General features: G+C 36.2%; 1 long non-coding RNA gene across 1 annotated transcript in view; it reads right to left on the bottom strand.

Annotated features, from left to right (window-relative positions):
• Positions 1-5,129: 5,129 nt before the first annotated feature.
• LOC116663630 overlaps positions 5,130-13,368 on the bottom strand; it is a 146,237-nt gene continuing 137,998 nt past the window's right edge. The window contains exon 4 of the long non-coding RNA XR_004319868.1: positions 5,130-5,675. This is a non-coding gene — a long non-coding RNA (uncharacterized LOC116663630). The remainder of the gene's footprint in view (positions 5,676-13,368) is intronic.

Here is a 13,368-nt window from a genome sequence, read left to right on the forward strand (position 1 = left end):
TGTTGACTTAGATTTTTGACTCTCAGAGCTTGGGGGTCCAGGTGGTCTGGTTCATCCCATTACCCATTAAGAAATCACAAATAGGCTCCCTTCCCAAGGCTTTGAGATATGTTATTTTAAAATATTATTGCTAGCAGTAATAACCAAATTTATTCTGAGACTTGATAGAATTCAATTATACACATAGTGTTGGGGTTAGCAAATTAAAAGAAATTCTAATTGAAATCATTATTAACCACCTAGTATAACTGGGCTTTAACTTTATGTTGAGCTCCTTATTCTATAGATGAAACCCATTGAAATGTTTCCCTTATTTTAAGGCAGGCACACCACGGAGCAGTTCAACTTTCAAACCATGCTTTGCCATCTGCTTAGTTCAGATGGTTGTGTGGATTCATCTCCTCTTAGGCTTTATTAAGCTGACACCAACATAACATTTTAACCTCTAAACACAGGAAAAGCAACAAACAGGTGAAGATCAACAAACACTGCAGGAAGATTTTAAATGACTAATCAGATGGAAGAAATGTCTAAAAAGAGCAGGCAGGAAAATGGAATGCCAACTGTTGTAGCCACAAGCTTGAGAAGGTGAGAATAGATGGCTGCCTGCCAAGGAAACCTCAGGCCCTGTAAATCCAACATGTTATTACAAATAGAAGCGCTGGCTCAGGCACGTGCACGCGCACACTCGCACACTCATAGGAAAGCAACAGCAAATTTTAAACAAGGATGTGTGAAAACCTTCAGGGTTTTGCTGGGGAACTTGCACATCCTAGATTTAAGTCAAAGAGAATGCTTTATAGAGAATGTTCTGTAAGGGTGGATTTAAGAATCAGAACAATTAGGCTGAAAATGCTGATTTTCTCACTCAAGGATCACTGGTCTTGCACAAGTACTTTAAACCTTTCTAAGTTTCTACTTTCTCAGTTTTAAAACAGGAATGAAAATCAGTCCCTCGGTCCAGGGTTGTGATGGAGAATTAATGTGGGAATGCGGGAAGGGTCTTCAAATCAAATCTTAGGCAGAGCAAGCCCTTCACACCTGCTGACAGTTACCCTTGGTTTTCTTGCTGCCCATTTCCAACCATGTCCCCCTTTTCCTTTAAAATGGTGACAGTTTCAGGTGGGCTTGCCCTGCCTTTCAAACACTGCACTAGATTCTCCTTCCTCACAACCCAAGTTTCCACACAATTTAGATACCTCTATTCTCAAATAAGAAAGCTTCATGCCTTTTTTCCCACTCAAATTCATCCCTTTCTTCTTGTAAATGCCATCTCCTTTCTCTTCTCTCACATTTATGGCCACTCTTAATCCTTAACTAAAATCCAAGTGCTTTCTTTCACCAAATTCCTGTTAGTCACTTATTTAGATTTCTTAGCATTTATATAACATTTATAAAATTCATCAGATGATACTTTATTGGTCAATAACCCAATTTTTATTTTTAAACATATACCCCCAACCATTTGTATTTTTGATACTTAAGATTTAGTCGTTTCTGTAATTTTAACTTTATCAGGACACAAACTCAGGTCCTTTTAAATCTGCTGCAAATGCTTCTCCTAGTTCATCGGAGCTTTAGTAAAAACTTGTAGTTTATTGGACATCACATGTAATAGGTTAAACTACAGTTTCTTCCTCACAGTTTATTAATTTCTGTATGCTAAACAGTGGAGAAAATGGGAAACATTTTTGAAAATGACTTTCCAATGATAAACTCTCACAGAAATGTATGTTTATAATACATTTGTCAGTTATGCTAATAAGAGCTAAAGTATTTTCATCATTTAGCAAATCTTTTTGTGCCCCTGCTGCTTGCCAGGCACTGCTCTCTCTGGCTCTGGAAATATAACAGTGAACTAGAGTGGTAAGGTCTTATAAGTAAATTAATGAATAAATAATAATATTTTAAGATAGTGGTAAATGCAGTTTACAACAAGACAGATACTAGAGATTGACTGAAGAGGTGGGAGGTTAGATTGAGTAATCAGGAAAGTCTTAATGTGGAAATGACCCCTGAGCTAAACCGTCTATAAAAGAAGGGTACTTTTCAGAAAGAGACATCAGTAAGTGCAAGGAATATGAGGTAAAGTTAAGCTTATATGCTCAAGAAAGGCAGCTGAGAGCATGGTATAAAGAAGACACATCAGGAAATCTTGCAGGACTTTGCAAACCATTTTTAAACAGTAGGAAGCCATTGAAGGGTTTTAGGAAGAGAACTGATATAATCTGATTAAAATTTTCAATGATCTTGCTGGATGCCACAAGGAGAAAAATTAGAAGAGGACAAAGATGAAATCAGGGTGATTATTTAATAGGGTACTACAGTAGTTCAGGTGATAAATTATAGCCATTTGGGCTAGGATTATAGCAGTAAAGATGCTGAAAGAATATTTGTTATTACAAATTCTTGGAAGTATAATCTACAGCATTATTGATGGATTGAATTTGGGGATGAGGGAAATGTCATCTGAGCACAATCTGAAGTATTTATAGTTCATTTCTGGTTTTTTTTTTTTCTTTTCGGTGTTTCTCCTTCATGGTGTCTTATTTCTTGTACTCCTTGGTTGTCTTAAACTGTGGGATGGATAACTATTGGTAGCTATCAGAGCTTAGGATGAATGTAGCTACTGTCCAGAGGGAATTTGTGATTCATTCTGTTACGGAAATGACAGGCCAGTCAAGAAACAAGCACCACTCGGAGGGTTGGAGTACTCAGATGTATTACGCTGGCGGGCTCAGAGGGGCTTCTGCTCTGAAGCTCTGAGCACCTCCAAGACGTGCGCATGAAGTTTTATAGGGTAAAGTACAAGCTTGGGGTATTGGGCCAATAGGCATGGAACAGCTTTAGCAGCATTATCATCACAATAGTGAAGGTGGGGAGGCAGCAAACCAACATTCCAAAGCCAGATATGTATCTTTGAAAATCCAGCTGGCTAGCAAAAAAACATTAACAGCAAACCAACACTGATTAACTTAGATTTACAAGTTAGTCCAGCAGAACTCAGATCAGTATTCCAATACTTAGACTTGTGAGTTATCTTGTTAGCCCAGCCCAGCCTCTCCTTCACATTCCTAGACCTGTGAGTTATCTTGTTAGACCAGCCCAGCTTTTCCTTCACAATTCTGCCAAGCTCCTGGAGGTAATCTAGTTGACTCAGAATCAGGCTGGAATTCCATGTGAGGGCTTTTCCCTTTCTATTTTACCTTCTCCCCGCAGAGCACAGTTCTTTGGGATCCCAGACGATTGCTGGGAAATTCTCTTGTTAGACTCTCAAATTGGGGGGGAGGTCTAGTTTTGATTACTGTTCTGCTCATCTTGCAACAGCTGCCAAGCTCATTTTCCGCTCTTGATTTCTATTTCATCTATACTTTTGACCCAATAATTATTGTCTTGTCAGATTCTGTTGCTTTTTAGACAACTCAAAGGTATGTCTTCTCTACTTCTTTTAGGTATCTGGGTGGGAATAAGGGGAAAAGATAAGTCTGATTATTTAACCAATCATTAAGAGAAACAAAGTGAAATGTTTCAAAACTAATGGAGATGTTGAGCAGGAACATGAATATACAAGTCTAAAGCTCTCAGAAGAGTCCAGCATTCAAGGTCTAATTTAGGGAGATGTCAACATATGGATGCCATTTAAAACTGTGGGATCAGATAAGATCACTTAAAATGTGAATGTAAATAGAGAAGAGGGTCAAAGTTCAAGGATCAAAGACTCTAGGATGTAGAGATCAGAATGAGAAAGAGAAGTCAGCAAAGACTGGGAAGTAGCAGCCAGTGGAGTATGAGGTAAACCAGGATATCACAGTGCAACTAAAGTTAAAAAAGAAAATATTTCAAGAAGGAAAGGTAGCCAACTGTGTCAGATGTTCCTGAGAGACTTGAGTAAATGAGAACAATGAAGAAACTTGATTTTGGCAATATGGAACTCATAGACAGAAGCATTTTCAGGAAACTGTGACCAAAACCTTAGAGTAGTCTGAGGAGGTAATATATAACAAGAAGGAGTAGAGACACTGAATGCTGACAACTCGATACTAAGTTTCTATGAGAGAGAGGAGAAAAATGGAGGCAGTAGACACAGGCGGATTTATGATCAAGGTGGAGGGACTACTTTTAAGTAGAAAATGGTTTGATTTCTTGCTAAGCTGATCTGGTAGAAAGGGAAGAATTGCTGATGTAGGAGAGAGTACGAATACTTGTAAGTGTAAAGCCGTTGAAGCTGCAAGAGGGGAGAGAATCAGGAGCGCGTGGGATTTGGGACATTTCTTACATTGTGATTAAGAAGGAAGGCAAAGTGGGTTGAGATCCATGTAAGCTGACACAGTTGGTGGTGGGAATTCATGTTTTTTTGGATTTGCTGGTCTTCATGGAGGATAGATGTATTTCCCAAATGTTTCTTATCTCTGACAAAAAATTGCATATTGGAGAAGAACAAAGAGAAACATGTTCAGAAGAGAGTGACTGTGATTAGAAAACGGTCTTAAATTTGTATTACTTAAATAATGAGTACAGGAACTTGGTGTATTTATTAGTCTTTTGAAAAAGCTTTGGCAAGGCATGCATCAGATAACCAAAGTGGAGTCATGAAGCAAAGGCAGAGGTCTTTAGTGTGCGTGGCTCCAGAACACAGAACTGTGACCAGTGGATGGAAGTTAGAGGGAGGTAGATTTCAATTCATGATAACAATAAACTTTGTAGTAACCAGAATATCACAATTGTGAGGCTGCACAGTTTCCTGCACAGAAAATGTTCAGAGAGCTGGCTGACCTCCATGAGGACACTGTGGAGATAATGCTTGTATTGAAATGAGAAAGTATGCTCGACACTTTGAATCTTGAACCAGAAGTGAGTTCCATGAATTCTGTGACTGGTTCATCTTTTCAAGTCATTTCTCAGCAATGTTTTTTTTCTTCCTTATGTTTTGCCCTCAACGGAAGCATTGTAGCATCCCCATTGCTATTAATGAAGGTTTTGAAAAAAGTTGTAGTGAGATAGGAAATGTAGCTCAGATTGCTTTTATGGTCATATATTGCAAGCTTTACAGACAAAACATGTGGTATGATAAAATTTCTCTGACCCAGGGTTGTCAGAGAAACTAAAAGAATCACATATCCAATTTCCAGTTTCTCCTTCTCCTTTTAATGCTTTTGAACTTGAGTCTGTGCATAAGATGCTTCAGTGGGGTTATTGCTTAATTAAGAGACAAGAGAAGAATAAAATTTTAAAGAGAGAATTGTAGATTACAGAGTCTGCTGTTCAGCAATGACATGGACTAATTTGACAATTGAAGGGTCAGTACCTGCAAAAGTAAGGACACTGCTTACAAGCATTAGCATCCAACCAGTAACAATGTGCATGCCAGGATAATGAACTTAAAACAATAGTAATTAGCAGGCTAAGACAAAGGATTAAAATTAAAAATGAATGGCACGGTGCTTTTTGCTTGCTTGTAAAACAGCATTAAGCCAACTTAATCCATTTTAATTCACTGTGAAACCTGCAGTGCAAATGAGATGGATTCAAGGGTCAGGTTCAGCTCCTGAGAAAGTGCGATACATTCACCTGTGACAATTCTTTCTGGAATGATAAAGTAAGGGAAGTCTCTTAAGAACTCTGAGTGACTCCATAAGGTCCCCAGAGATCAGGTGTCAAAGTTGTCTATCAGATGCCTGAAAAGAAAAAAGGGAAGCATTACTCAATGCTATTGTGAGACAGTTGTCATTGACTGATCAGGCCTTTGAAGCACGCTTTCACAGTCAATGAAACCACCTGAATAGATGAAAGCCAGACAGCTTCTGACAAACAAGAGTCTATGGAATATTCATTGTGCATCTGGGAGGGAAAGATTAATGTATTAGAAATTAAAATGGGACCAGAATGTATGATCTTGCTCTAACACTTGGCCAGACCTGTGTCACCCACTGCTAGTGCCTGAAGTCGACAGACAATTCTGCCAAGGTAACTGAAAATCATTAAGCATCCTGCTATTGTGCATGGTGAATAATAAAACTTTCCTCCTATTCTTTGCCTGGAGCTGACAATGAATAATTCTGGAGCTATTTGCAATGTTAACAGCACCTATCTTGCCCATCCATGCCTTTACGATAAGGAGGGAAATATGCATTTCAACAGTCTGTACAGATACTGATTCACAGGCATTTCAAAGGACACCTGTCACTCAAGTGAAGGACCTGTCAGTCTCCAATGTGTGATGGTGCCAAGAAAACGGCCAAAAAGATTATCTCTATTTTATTTCTCCCCTTTTTCAGATTAAAACACTGTTACATTTGCCATAGACTGACAAGTGATTTACACTGGCAACTGTAATGTGTTTAAGACTAGAAAAAAAGCTATTCTCTTAGGCAGGCGTAGTCATCCAAGGTTTACAGCTGTATCAAATATACTATCACAAATGTGATCTAGACCATACAGAATGTCATTATGCTGGATATTAGAAGTGTTTAATCTGTTTGCTGACATAAAGGTGACACTGATAGAGTTCTATTTTTGACGTCAGCACCCAAGTAAATTTACTTTAAGGAGATTACAAGTAGACTGGAGTCCTTAGAGTGTGACCAGCTGGTATTGGACAGCTTCATTAAAATTGTATGTGAGCAACTAAAGATTTTTCTTCATCAGTATGTCAGTATATGAATGTGCTCTTTAGAATAGAACAGTTTCCATAATCAACAGAAATTCATGTCACTTATTCCAAAAGTTAAAATCCAACAACCAAAGAGACTCTTAATGTTTTGTCCCCCTGGACAAAATTATGACCACTATATATAAATTTTCAGAGATCTTCAAAGATTTATTCCCCTGAACAAACACTGTGACTCTCATTAGGATCCCAATTCTTATTGAACAAGTTATTCTACCTCTTTCAACTGCAGTTAAATTAGTAATTAAATTAAATTATAAATTAATAAATGTCAAAGAGATCCACCTTCCTCACCCCTGCTGAAGGTCATGAGAGCTCTTTTTCTTACCAGGGTGACGTGGGTCTTCTCTTTATTTCCTGAGAGTAACGAGTCTATTACACTCCCTGTTGACCACAAGGCAATTCTTCGAAGATGTTTCAATGATACTCATGAATAAAAGAAGGCTTGCATTTGATACATCAAGACACTGGGCTGTGGATTTCTCCAGCCTCTGGTTGTTGAGTGATCCCTCTCTTCCTTCTTGCAATCTTTTTTTTTTAAACCTTAACATTGGTCTTTTGTCCCATATCAGTTTATAGGATATATTATAAATCAGGGAATTGTTACATCAAGAAATTTTCCTAAATCTCCCTAGCACCAAAGGCTAGATAGAAGCAATTTAGAACCAATTTATTGCTTTTTGTTAGATAATACATAGGTGATAGATAAATGGTTGGTAGGTAGATACAAAGATGATAGATTAGTGACAGGTGACTTGATTGTGGAAAGTTAAACATGATCTTCTAATTTGAGGTTCTCAAACTCACATAACTATTGTAAAACTATAAAAAGTTCACTAAAATCAGTGAATGGGGTATGATACAGTTAAAGCCATCATATCAAAACAGTCTCATGAAGCACTGTTATTATGAAAGTGGATGAGGCAAAAAGATGAAAAAAATTGTCTTTGGAAGAGAATACAGTGCCTTGTAGCTAGATTCACAGTATTGTGGTCTATAAACATTTTCATGAAGGTTCCATAACCCCAAATTCTCTCCTCCTCTTATAGTGTTTTTTTTTTTTTAACAGTGTCGTCTACAATCTAGTCACTGCAAATAATTTTCTCAGAGTTAATTTCTGAAAGATTTTTTTTTGAAGTATAGTCAGTTTACAATGTTTCAATATCTGGTGTACAGCATAATAGTTCAGTCATACATATACATATATATTCATTTTCATATTCTTTTTCATTATAGGATACTACAAGATATTGAATATAGTTCCCTGTGCTATACAGTATACGCTTGTTGTTTATCAATTGTGTATATAGTAGTTACTATCTGCAAATCTCAAACTCCCGATTTATCCCTTCTCACCTCCCTTCCCCCGCTGGTAAACATAAATTTGTTTTCTGTGTCTGTGAGTCTGTTTCTATTTTGTAAATAAGTTAATTTGTCTTTTTTTTTTTTTTAAGATTCCACATATAAGTGGTATCATACGGTATCTTCCTTTCTCTTTCTCTTTCTGGCTTACTTCACTTAGAATGTCTATCTCCAGGTCCATCTATATTGCTGCAAATGGCATTACTTTATTTTTTATGGCTGAGTAGTATTGCATTGTATAATATACCACAACTTCTTAATCCAGTCATCTGTCAATGGATATTTAGGTTGTTTCCATGTCTTGGCTGTTGTAAATAGTGCTGCTATGAACACTGGGGTGCATGATTCTTTTCAAATTAAAGTTCCCTCCAGATATATGCCCAGGAGTGGGATTCTTGAAATATACAGTAAGTGTATTTTTAGTTTTTTTTTGAGGAATCTTCATACTGTTTTGATAATGGCTACATCAAACTACATTCCCACCAACAGTGTAGGAGGGTTCCCTGTTGTTTGTGGTCTTTTGAATGATGGCCATTCTGACTGGTGTGAGGTGATACCTCATTGTAATTTTGATTTGCATTCTCTGATTATTAGCAATATTGAGCATCTTTTCATGTGCCTGTTGGCCATTTGTATATCTTCACTGGAGAATTGTTTAGGTCTTCTGCTCATTTTTGGATTGGGTTGTTTGTTTTTTTATTATTAAGTTATATGAGCTGCTTGTATATTCTAGAAATTAAGTCCTTGTCAGTCTCATCTTTTGCAAATATTTTCTCCTATTCTGTAGGTTGTTGTTTTGTTTTGCTTATGGTTTCCTTTGCTGTGCAAAAACTTAAGTTTAATTAGGTCTCATTTGTTTATTTTTGCTTTTATTTCTATTGCCTGGGTAGACTGCCTTTAGAACACTGCTGAGACTTGTCAGAGAATATTTTGCCTATGTTTTCTTCTAAGAGGTTTGTAATATCCTGTCTTATGTTCAAGTCTTTAATCCATTTTGAATTTATTTTTGTGTATGGTGTGAGGGAGTATTCTAAATTCATTGATTTACATGCAGTTTTCCCAGCAACATTTGCTGAAGAGACTGTCTTCTACTCCATTGTATGTTCTTGCCTCCTTTGTGAAAAATTAATTGACCAAATGCTGTGGGTTTACTTCTGTGCTCTCTATTCTGCTCCATTGATTCATATATCTGTTTTTGTACTAATACCATATTGTTTTGGTTATTCTAGCTCCGTAGTATTGTCTGAAGTCTGGGAGGGTTATTCCTCCAGCTTCATTCTTTTTCTTCAGTAATGCTTTGGCAATTATGGGTCTCTTACAATTCTATATAAATTTTAGGATTATCTGTTTTAGTTGTTTGAAAAATGTCCTGGGTAATTTGATAGGGATTGCAATAAATCTGTAGATTGCTTTTGGTAGTATGGCCATTTAAACAACATTAATTCTTCCAGTCCAAGAACATGGGGTATTCTTTCATTTCTTTAAGTTATTTTAAATCTCCTTAGTCAATGTTTTGTAGTTCTGCACATATAAGTCTTTCACTTCCTTGGTCAGATTTATTCCTAAGTATTTTACTTTTTTTGGATGCAATTTTTAAAAGGATTATTTCTTTATGTTCCTTTTCTAATATTTCATTGTTGGTGTAAAGAAATGCAACTGATTTCTGTATGCTAATCTTGTATCTTGCTACTTTGCCGAATTCTTTTTATCAGTTGTAGTTTTTGTGTGGCGCCTTTAGGGTTTTATATCTGTAGTATCATGTCATCCACATATAGTGACAATTTTACCGCTTCTCTTCCAATCTGGATCCCTTTTATTTCTTTTTCTTGTCTAATTGCTATGGCTAGGACTTGCAATTCTATATTGAATAGAAGTTGTGAGAGTCAGCATCCGATTTTAGTGGGAAGGCTTTCAACTCTTCATCTTTGAGTATTATACTGGCTGTAGGTTTGTCATAAATAGCTTTTATTATGTTGAGATATGTTCTCTCTATATCCACTTTGGTAAGAGTTTTTATCATAAATGAGTGTTGAATTTTGTCAAATGCTTTTTCTCCATCTATTCAGATGATCATGTGAATTTTGTCCTTTTTCTTGTTGATGTGGTATAATCACATTGATTGATTTGCTTATGTTGAACTATCCTTGTGTCCCTGGGATGAACTCAACTTGATCATGGTGTATAATTTTTTTTATGTGTTTTTGGATTTTTTGCTAGTATTTTGTTGATGATTTTTGCATCTATGTTCATCAGTGGTATTGGCCATTCGTTTTCTTGTTTGGTAGTGTCTTTATCTGGCTTTGGTATCAGGGTGATGGTGAATTCATAGAATGAGTTTGGGAGTATTCCCTCCTCTTCAGTCATTTGGAAAAGTTTGAGATGGTATGAGCTCTTCTTTGATAGAATTCCCCAGTGAGCCATCTGGACTTTTGTTTGTAGGGAGATTTTTCTATTTCTTATTCTATTTCACTTCTAGTGATTGGTCTGTTAAAATGGTTTATTTCTTCTTGATTCAGTTTTGGTGGACTGTATGGTTCTAGAAACTTGTCCATTTCTTCTGGGTTGTCCAATTTATTGTCAAATAGGTGTTCACAGTATTCTCTTATGATTTTTTGTATTTCTGTGGTGTTGTAATTTCTCCATTTTTCTTTCTTACTGTTTATTTGTGTCCTCTCTCTTTTCTTCATGGTGAGCCTGGCCAGAAGTTTGTCAATTTTGTTTACTCTTTCAAAAAACCAGCTCTTGGTTTGATTGATTTTTTCCTATTTTAAAAAATCTCTATTTTTTTAATTTCTTCTCTAATCTTTATTATTTCTTTCCTTCTGCTGACTTCAGGTTGTTTTTTCTTCCTTTTCTAATTCTTTAAGGTGGTAGGTTTGGTTGTTTACTTGAGATTGTTCTTGTTTTTTGAGGAAGGCCTGTATCACTATTAACTTTCCTCTAAGGACTGCTTTTGCTGCATCCCATAGATTTTGTGTAGTTGTGTTTACATTGTTGTTTGTCTCAAATTATTTTTTCAGTTTTTTCTTTGATTTCATTGTTGACCCATTGGTTTTTAAGTAGCATGTTGTTTAGTCTCCATGCAGTCCTCTTTTCTTATTGTTTGTTTTTCTGTGGTTGATTTCTAGTTTCATGCCATTGTGGTCAGAAAAGATGCTTGAATTTCCATTCTCTTAAAATTTTTTAAAGCTTCTTTTGTGCCTGAGTATATGGTCTATCCTAGATACTGTTCCATGAGTACTTGAAAAGAATATATATTTTGTTTTGGGGGGGATGTAATGTCCTAAAAATATCAACCAAGTTCAACTGTTCTATTGTGTCTTTTGGCATCTCTGTTGCCTTACTGATTTTCTATCTGGAAGACCTATCTAATGATGTTGGTGGGGCGTTAAAGTCTCCTATTATTATTGTATTCCTATCAGTTTCTCCCTTTATGTCTGTTAGTATTTGTTTTATATATTTAGGTGTTCCTATATTGGGTGTACATATGCTGATGAATGTAATATCCTCATTTTGTATTGCTCCTTTGATCATTATATAGTGTCCCTCTTTAAAACAAAGGGCATAAAGAAAGGCAGTCTATTTTGTCTGATACGAGTATTGGTACTCTCACTTTCTTGTCATTTCCATTTGCATGAAATACCTTTATCCATCCTCTCACTTTCAATCTATGTGTGTCCTTCACCCTAAAGTGGGTCTCTTGTGGGCAGCATATCATAGGCTCTTGTTTTTATTATCCAATCTGCCACTCTGTGTCTTTTGATTGGAGCATTTAGTCCATTGACATTTATAGTAATTATTGATAGATGTGTTTATTGCCATTTTGAACTTAGTTTTCCAATTGATTTGGTATTTCTTCTTTGTTCCTTTCTTTTCCTTTTTGCTTTTCTTTTTGTGGTTTGATAATTTTCTTTTGCATTAGCTTGGTTTCTTTTTGGTTTTTGTGACTCTATTATATGCTTCTGATTTGTGGTCATCCTGTTTCAAGTATGTTAACCAGTGACTATAGCTGTTTGCTTCAGACTAGTGGTCTTGTAGGCTCAAACACATCCTAAAAAGAACAAAGGAAAACGAGAGAGAGAGAGAAACTATTTTCTTGCTCCCCTCTCCCACTTTTTACAATTTTGATGTCCTTTTTTTTTTTTTTTTTACAACTTCATGTTTATTCTCTTGCAATTCATTGTAGTTACTGCATTTCCAATTATGCTCTTCTCATTTCTGTAGTGTCCTGCTTCTTTTCTATTTAGACCTTTTGACATTTCTTTTAGGATAGGTTTAGTATTGCTGAATTCCTTTAGTTTTTGCTTTATCTCTCCTCCTATTCTAAAGGATAGTCTTGCTGCAAGAGTATCCTAGGTTTCAGCTTTTTCTCAGTCAGGACTTTGAATATATCTTACCACTCCCTTCTGGCCAGCAGTGTTTGTGTAGAGAAATCAGCTGAAAGCCTATGGGAGTTCCCTTGTAAATAAGTCTTTGTTTTTCTCTTGCTGCCTTTAGAATCATTTTTTTATCTTTAACTTTGGCCATCTTAATTATAATATGTCTTGCTGTAGGTCTGTTTGGTTTCTTCTTGTTTGGGACCCTCTTTGCTTCCTGTACTTGGATATCTATTTCCTTCTTTAAGTTTGGGAAGTTTTCAGTCATGATTTCTTCACGTACCTTTTCAATCCCCTCTTCTCTTTCTTGTCCTTCTGGGATCTCTATTATGCATAGATTGGCATGTTTTATGTTATCCCATAGGTCCTTTATATTGCTTTCATTGGTTTATATTTGCTTTTCTGTCTTTTTCTGATTGGGTAACTTCTGTTAACCTGTCTTCTAAGTCACTTATTTGTTCCTATGCATTATCTAGTCTGCTTTTGACTGCCTGTAGTTCAGCTCTTATTTCAGCCATTTAGTTTCCTATTTTTAATTGGCCCCTCTTTATAGTTTCTATTTACTTTTTATAGTATTTTGCATCTGTATTCATAATCTATTATTTCTTTCAGTGCTTGTATCAGCCACTTTTTGAAATCATGATCTAGTAAACTTTTGAGGTCTATCTGTTCTTTCAGGGGACTTCTCTTGTTCCTTTAATTGTGAGTGGCTCCTCTGCTTCTTCATTTTACATGTATTTCTCTGACTCTATGGATTTAGGAGTATCAGTTACCTACTATGGTCCTGAAGGGCTTTTTTTTTTTTTTTTTTTTTTTAAAGTGGGAACATTCCTGTGTAGACTCTGCATGTCTAATAAATAGTTTTGTCAAGAGGGCTGTTTTTAGTATGGTTTGAGTATGACTGAAGATGGAAGCTTTTTGCATCCATCCCACATGGACTCTAGAAGCTGATGCTGGGTCTCC

The sequence above is a fragment of the Camelus ferus genome, chromosome 5 (genome assembly GCF_009834535.1).
Source record: "Camelus ferus isolate YT-003-E chromosome 5, BCGSAC_Cfer_1.0, whole genome shotgun sequence".
NCBI lineage: Eukaryota > Metazoa > Chordata > Mammalia > Artiodactyla > Camelidae > Camelus > Camelus ferus.